At 48.1% G+C, this 6,500-nt stretch overlaps 1 pseudogene; it reads right to left on the reverse strand.

The window, feature by feature from the left end:
• Nucleotides 1–1,590: 1,590 nt before the first annotated feature.
• Nucleotides 1,591–3,512, reverse strand: LOC104677633 (annotated as a pseudogene).
• Nucleotides 3,513–6,500: the final 2,988 nt, after the last annotated feature.

Here is a 6,500-nt window from a genome sequence, read left to right on the forward strand (position 1 = left end):
TCCAATTTATTAACCATTTCTCATATGAATCATGCTCTTAGCGTCATAGCTAAGAATTCCTGACCAAGCAAGTAGAATCTCAAACTAGAATATATTCCTTTCTTTGTTTTTTTTCTTTCTTTTTTTTTGAGACGGAGTCTCGCTCTGTCGCCCAGGCTGGAGTGCAGTGGCCAGGATCTCAGCTCACTGCAAGCTCCGCCTCCTGGGTTTACGCCATTCTCCTGCCTCAACCTCCCGAGTAGCTGGGACTACAGGCGCCCGCCACCTCGCCCGGCTAGTTTTTTGTATTCTTTAGTAGAGACGGGGTTTCACCATGTTAGCCAGGATGGTCTCGATCTCCTGACCTCCTGATCCGCCCGTCTCGGCCTCCCGAAGTGCTGGGATTACAGGCTTGAGCCACCGCGCCCGGCCAGAATATATTCCTTTCTTAAATCAGACCAACAAAACTAGTGTTGATTCAAGTTTGAATGAGTGAAGTCACAAGAACCAAAAATCCCAGAATTAACTGTCATCATTGTCAATTAAAGTTTGTTTTCCATGAACCATGCATTGCTGTAAGCAATGTAATACTTCAAAAATGATCTCTCCCTTTTTTATAATGTAAGCTTCTTTGCCAGAAGAAAAGAAAAAAAATGATACACTGCTGAAACCTTAGGGAGACAAAAACCAGAAAACCAAAGCAAAAACTGAAACAATGTGTGAACTGAGTACATAATAGGCTCAGAAAAACAGTCATCAAAGATATTGCAAAAAAAGAGGAGAATAAAGGAAAGTGTTGCTTCTTTATTAGATGGGGACACAGAGGAAGGAGTAGCAGATAGAAAACAAAGCCACAAAATAGCATTTTCATCTGGTTTGATCTTGATCAATATCAAAAAACTGATAAGGTATAGGAAAGTTTAGTTAACACATGGACTTGGAGAAAGGAAGGACAAAGTTGCAGATGGCCTGAAACTAGGTAAGTAGCAAAGAAAATTCATTTCAATGGGCTGAGGCCCTGCAAACAGATGATCTTAGGGAATCTAAGTCAAGTCATTGCCTGTAATTGCAAACTTGACAACTGTGTATGGAATATTATTATATTCACAGGGATGGCAATTTCAGATACATTCCACATTGTCTTCAGAATGACTCTTTCCAATAAAAATTCTTGTCCCTAATTGATAGGTAATGAAACTGCGGCCAAAAATCACATCATAAGAGTGGCACAACTGGAACTGAAATGCTGGATCTTAGTGCATTTTTCCGGAACACATCTGTGTCTTCCCAGATCGGGAGGTGGCGTGAGGAAGAGAGACAAAAACACCTTTCAGGGTAGCAGGGACCGGAGGGCTGCTGACAGACACAGAGACACCTGACCCAAGAAAACAGAGAAGATGAAAGTGCACTGGCCCACGAATCAGAATTAGATCCTGCCCCAACTCTGTAGCTTACTAGCTGTGTGACCTTGGGGAAAGCTACTCTCCTGCCCTGGACTTCTTTTGGGGGGCAGGGGTTGGGAAAAAAACCAAAAGTCTTTATTGATAAATAGCTTACAATTAAACAAATAGAGTCGTGAGCTTGATGGGGAATAAAAACTAGGGCAGAGGCTCAATCTCTCTCCATTTCCACCCCGGCGCAAGGCCTCAGCCCTCTGAACACTTCGGATCATGAGGCCTTGATGGACAGCCCAAGCTTTCTCAGGCCCTTGGAGGCTTCTGTCTTCCCGGTCAGGTGTGCAGGCACCACCTTGGACACACTGCCCCCAGCAGGAGAAGCTGCCTTGGTGTTTGGCCTCTGCCCAGCACCCTGAGCAGCTGCCCCTTTTGGGGCCTCGGCCTTGGCCACCGTCTTCTTTTTGGTGTGGGAAGCAGCGCCGTTCTTGACCTTGCTGGCCGTGAGTTTTGAACTCTTACTCCCAGCTTTGATTTTCCTGTGGGCCTCAGCGTCTCCTTAGCTGCTCCTGCTGCCTTTGGCCTTTGACTTCTTGCTGAGCCCATTGGCACAGGAAGAGGCCTGCATGACTTTGGCTTTGTGGGGGGCCTTGCTTAGCTTTGCCTTGGTGTCCTCAGCCTCACTGTCTTGCTGGGGGGGTCTTCTCCCTGGCGGTACCTAATTTGGGAGGAGACGTCTGCACCTCTGCTGGCTTCCTGGCTGCCTTTTTCACCTTGCTCAAGTTGGGAGGGTCTTTCTTTGCCTCACCTGGTTTCTTGGGGCGGTTTCCCCTGGCCTCATTAGCTCTCCTGGGGGCTGTCCAGGGGCGGGGGGCATCTTCCTAGACTGGATTTTCATCTTGTGCTTAGGAACTAATTTGAAGCTGCCAGTAGCCCTCCAGCCTTGGAGTTGAGGGGCCTGGCGAGGAGGCTGAGCTGCATGCTGGTGGCCAGGGCCTGCTTCAGCAGGTACTCGAAGTGGAGGATGTCCCCAGGAGAACCAGTCCTTCCAGCCCTTCCAGAGTATCTGTGTCCCAGCCTGCTGGGCTGGAGTAAAGGAGGTCAGAAGAGGAGGAGGCTTAGCCTGTTCTGGGAATACAGAAGCCAGCCATCCTCCCCAGTCCAGACCCTGGGCCCTATTCAAGGTAGTAGGTGCTGGAGGGTAGGTAGCGTGCTAACTGCTGGCAGGGACAGAGAAGCTGAAAGAGCACTTGGCCATGAATTGGAACTAGATACTGTCCCAGCTCTATAGCTTTACTAGCTGTGTGACCTTGGGGAAAGTTACTCTCCTGCCTTGGGCCTCAGTTTCCTAGGAAAATGAGGAGATTGAACCAGATGACCTTTTCTATTACTTCACATTCTAACAATCTACGATCCTGGCTATGATTTGAAAACTCAGAGAGGGATTCTGGGAAAGCTTATGAAAGACTGCAGTGTTCTTTTCTCTTTATTTTATTTTATTTTTATTTTATTTTTTTGAGATGGAATCTTGCTCTGTCACTCAGGCTGGAGTGCAGTGGCAGTGATCTTGGCTCACTGCAACCTTTGCCTCCCAGGTTCAAGCGATCTTCTTGCCTAAGCCTCCCGAGTAGCTGGGATTACAGGCGCACATCACACCCGGCTAATTTTTGTATTTTTAGTAGAGACGTCATGTTGGCCAGGCTGGTCTTGAACTCCTGACCTCAGGTGATCCACCTGCCTCAGCCTCCCAAAGTGCTGGGATTACAGGTGTGAGCCACCGCACCCAGCCCAGTGTTCTGTTTGTAGATCAAATACAGATTTTCGCTATTTCAGCTGCTTTGCCCAACATCCCTTTCTTCTGCTCTTTTGGTGGCGCTGTCCTTCTCAGAGTCCATGGGATTCTGTTGGGGCTGCCAATCACAGTGCTGGGCCCTAGCCCTGGCCTAAACTGATTGGCCTAAGAGTTGTGCACCAGACCCAAGAAGACCAATCACAATCTTTCCCTGAATGTGTATGTGTGGATACAAGGGAAAAAAGAGAACTCACTTCTCGGTTGCAGAAATGATACAAACCTGGAGATGTGTGCTCCCTACCCTCCTCCCTACCATCCCCTTCTTCCCGGTGTAGACACGTCTTCATCTTTACACCTCATCGTGGAGGCTCATGGAGGGCAGAAGAGAGAAGCGAAGGCAGGAGCCGGCAGAAAGGAGGGAGGTCGGACACTGGCCTTACTACGGGAGCATGTCAGATGTCAGCTCCCTTCAGGGATTCTTAGCACGTGCTCCTCCAAATTCACCGTATTTGGAGGGGGTGTTTATTTCCTGTGTCTGTCTTCACAAATTACCACAGCTAGGTGACTTAAAACAGCAGTCATCCGGCCAGGCGCGGTGGCTCACGCCTGTAATCCCAGCACTTCGGGAGGCCGAGGCGGGTGGATCACCTGAGGTCAGGAATTCTAGACCAGCCTGGGCAACATGGTGAAACCCCGTCTCTACTAAAAATATAAAAACTAGCTGGGCGTGGTGGTGCATGCCTGTAATCCCAGCTACTCGGGGAGCCGAAGCAGAATCGCTTCAATCCGGGAGGTGGAGGTTGCAGTGAGCCGAGATCGCGCCATTGCACTCCAGCCTGGGGGACAAGACCAAGACTTCGTCTAAAAAAACAAAACAAAACAAACAAAAAACAAGTCATCTCTTCTCTCACAGTCCTGGAGGCCTTGAGTCTGAAATACCTATCACTGGGCCAAATTCAAGGTGTGAGCAGGGCGGAGCATTCTCCAGAGGCTGGAGGGGAGAATCTGTCCAGTGCCTCTTCTAGCTTCTGGGGGTGGCTGCATCCTTGGCTTCTGGCCACATCGCTCCAATCTCTTCCTCTGTGCTCACATTGCCGCCTCCTCCTCTGTCTGTGTCAAATCTCCCTCTGCCTCCCTCTTTGAAGAACACTTTGATGGCATTTAGGGCCCACCCAAATAATCTAGGATAATCTTCCCATCACAAGAATCTTAATTTAATCACATCGGTAAGACCCTGTTTCTTTTTGTGTGTGTGTGATAGAGTTCGTTCTTGTTGCCCAGCTGGTGACGCCATCTTGGCTCACTGCAACCTCTGCCTCCCAGGTTTAAGCGATTCTCCTGCCTCAGCCTCCTAAATAGCTGGAATTACAGGCACCCACTACCACGCCCGACTGATTTTTGTATTTTTAGTAGAGACGGGGTTTTACCATGTTGGCCAGGCTGGTCTCGAACTCCTGGCCTCAGGTGATCCACCTGCCTCAGCCTCCCAAGTGCCAGGATTACAGGCGTGAGCCACCACACCGGGCCCTGCTTTTGATTTTTTGCTGTCATAGACAATCCCACGATGAGCAACCTCACTTGAGTGGCTAATTGCTTCCTTAGGAAAGATTCTGAGACATGGCGTTATTAGGCTGATGTGGGGACCCTTTAAAAAGCTCTAGATAAGGCTGGCTGTGGTGGCAAAATCCTGTAATCCCACCTACTCAGGAGGCCCAGACCGAAAGGAGCACTTGAGGCCAGGAGTTTGAGATCAGCCTGGGCAACATAGCAAGACCTTGTCCATACAAAAATTAGCCAGGCATGGTGGTACCTACCTGTGGTCCTGGCTACCTGGGAGGCTGGGGCAAGAGGCTCTCTTGAGCTCAGGTGTTTCAGTTTACATGATTGCACCACTGCACTCCAGCTTGAGTGACGGAGACCCTGTCTCTAAAATAAATAAATAAAATTAAAAGCTCTAGATAGATAAATATTGACAAGTGTCTTTCCAGAAAGATAATAGCCGTTCACATTCTGACAAAATTGTCCGAGTACTTTTGTCACTGTACATACTACGTTTTATTTATAAACATTTGTCAATTTGATTGATAAAAAACATGTCGTATTTTAAGATGTATTTCTCTGATTACTAGAGAGGGTGAATCTTTTGTGTGGCTGAATGGCATTTTTCTATAAATTATATTTCTTCTATAAATTATAGTCTGCTGCTGTTTTGCCCCGTTCAATTTTAGTGTTGCCCTCATGGATTGATAACCATTTTGTCATATTTGTGTAGACAGCTTTTTCTTGTTTGCCAGTTTGTGTTTTAATTCTGTTTATGAGGATTTAGAGTTTTTCAAAAGGAAAATATCCCTGCAAACTGATGAGTCCCAAATGTTATTTTTTTTACCTGGATGAGTTTCTGCTTTGCTTCCAGGAATTGCTTCTGTGACTGAGGCAGGGGCCTTGCAGGGGTTGGAGGGGCAGGGTGGGGGCTCAGCACTCCTGGTGCAGGGGCAGGTGCATACTCCTGGGATCCCAATTCAGCCTCACAAACCTGAAACAAAAGAACTGCAAATGGTTCTTTAGACTGGCCACTGCCTCCATTTTATGATCTCTCTCTCTCTTTCTTTCCTTCTTTCTTGTGGGGGCTGTGAATGTGGTTCATTCCCAGGATTTACAAGGTCTAAAAATCAGTTTTTAAAAACCAGCTCCAGTCAGGCGCGGTGGCTCATGTTTGTAATCCTAGCACTCTGGGAGGCTGAGGCAGGTGGATCATTTGAGGTCAGGAGTTTGAAACAAGCCTGACCAACATGGTGAAACCCCATCTCTAGTAAAATACAAAAATGAGCCAGGCGTGGTGGCACGTGCCTGTAGTCCCAGCTACTCTGGAGGCAGAGGTTGTAGTGAGCTGAGATTGCACCACTACACTCCAGCCTGGGCGACAGAACGAGACTCCATATAAAACAAAACAAAACAAAAATCAGTTCTGGCCAGGCACGGTGGCTCATGCTTGTAATCCTTGTAATCCTAGCACGTTGGGAAGCTGAGGTAGGAGGATCCCTTGACCCCAGGAGCTCAAGACCAGCCTGGGCAACACAGGGAGACCCTGTTTCTATTTTTAAAAATAAAATAAAAACCAATTCCCAGAAACACACACAAGTTTCCCCTTCCCTTTAAATTGATGCATTTCTGGAAAAGCCATCCCATGTGAGAAGGAAGGCCCTGCACGTCGGCGTGCGGAACCCCACTGGGAGCATACACTGAGGTACCACAGTCGGGCCCTACTGCGCAGCCCTGCCCTGGGAGAGCCTGTGGGGTTTTGCTGTCACTAATGCTGTTCATTTGCCTTTTGGTGC

This window comes from Rhinopithecus roxellana, chromosome 5 (genome assembly GCF_007565055.1).
Source record: "Rhinopithecus roxellana isolate Shanxi Qingling chromosome 5, ASM756505v1, whole genome shotgun sequence".
Taxonomy (NCBI): domain Eukaryota; kingdom Metazoa; phylum Chordata; class Mammalia; order Primates; family Cercopithecidae; genus Rhinopithecus; species Rhinopithecus roxellana.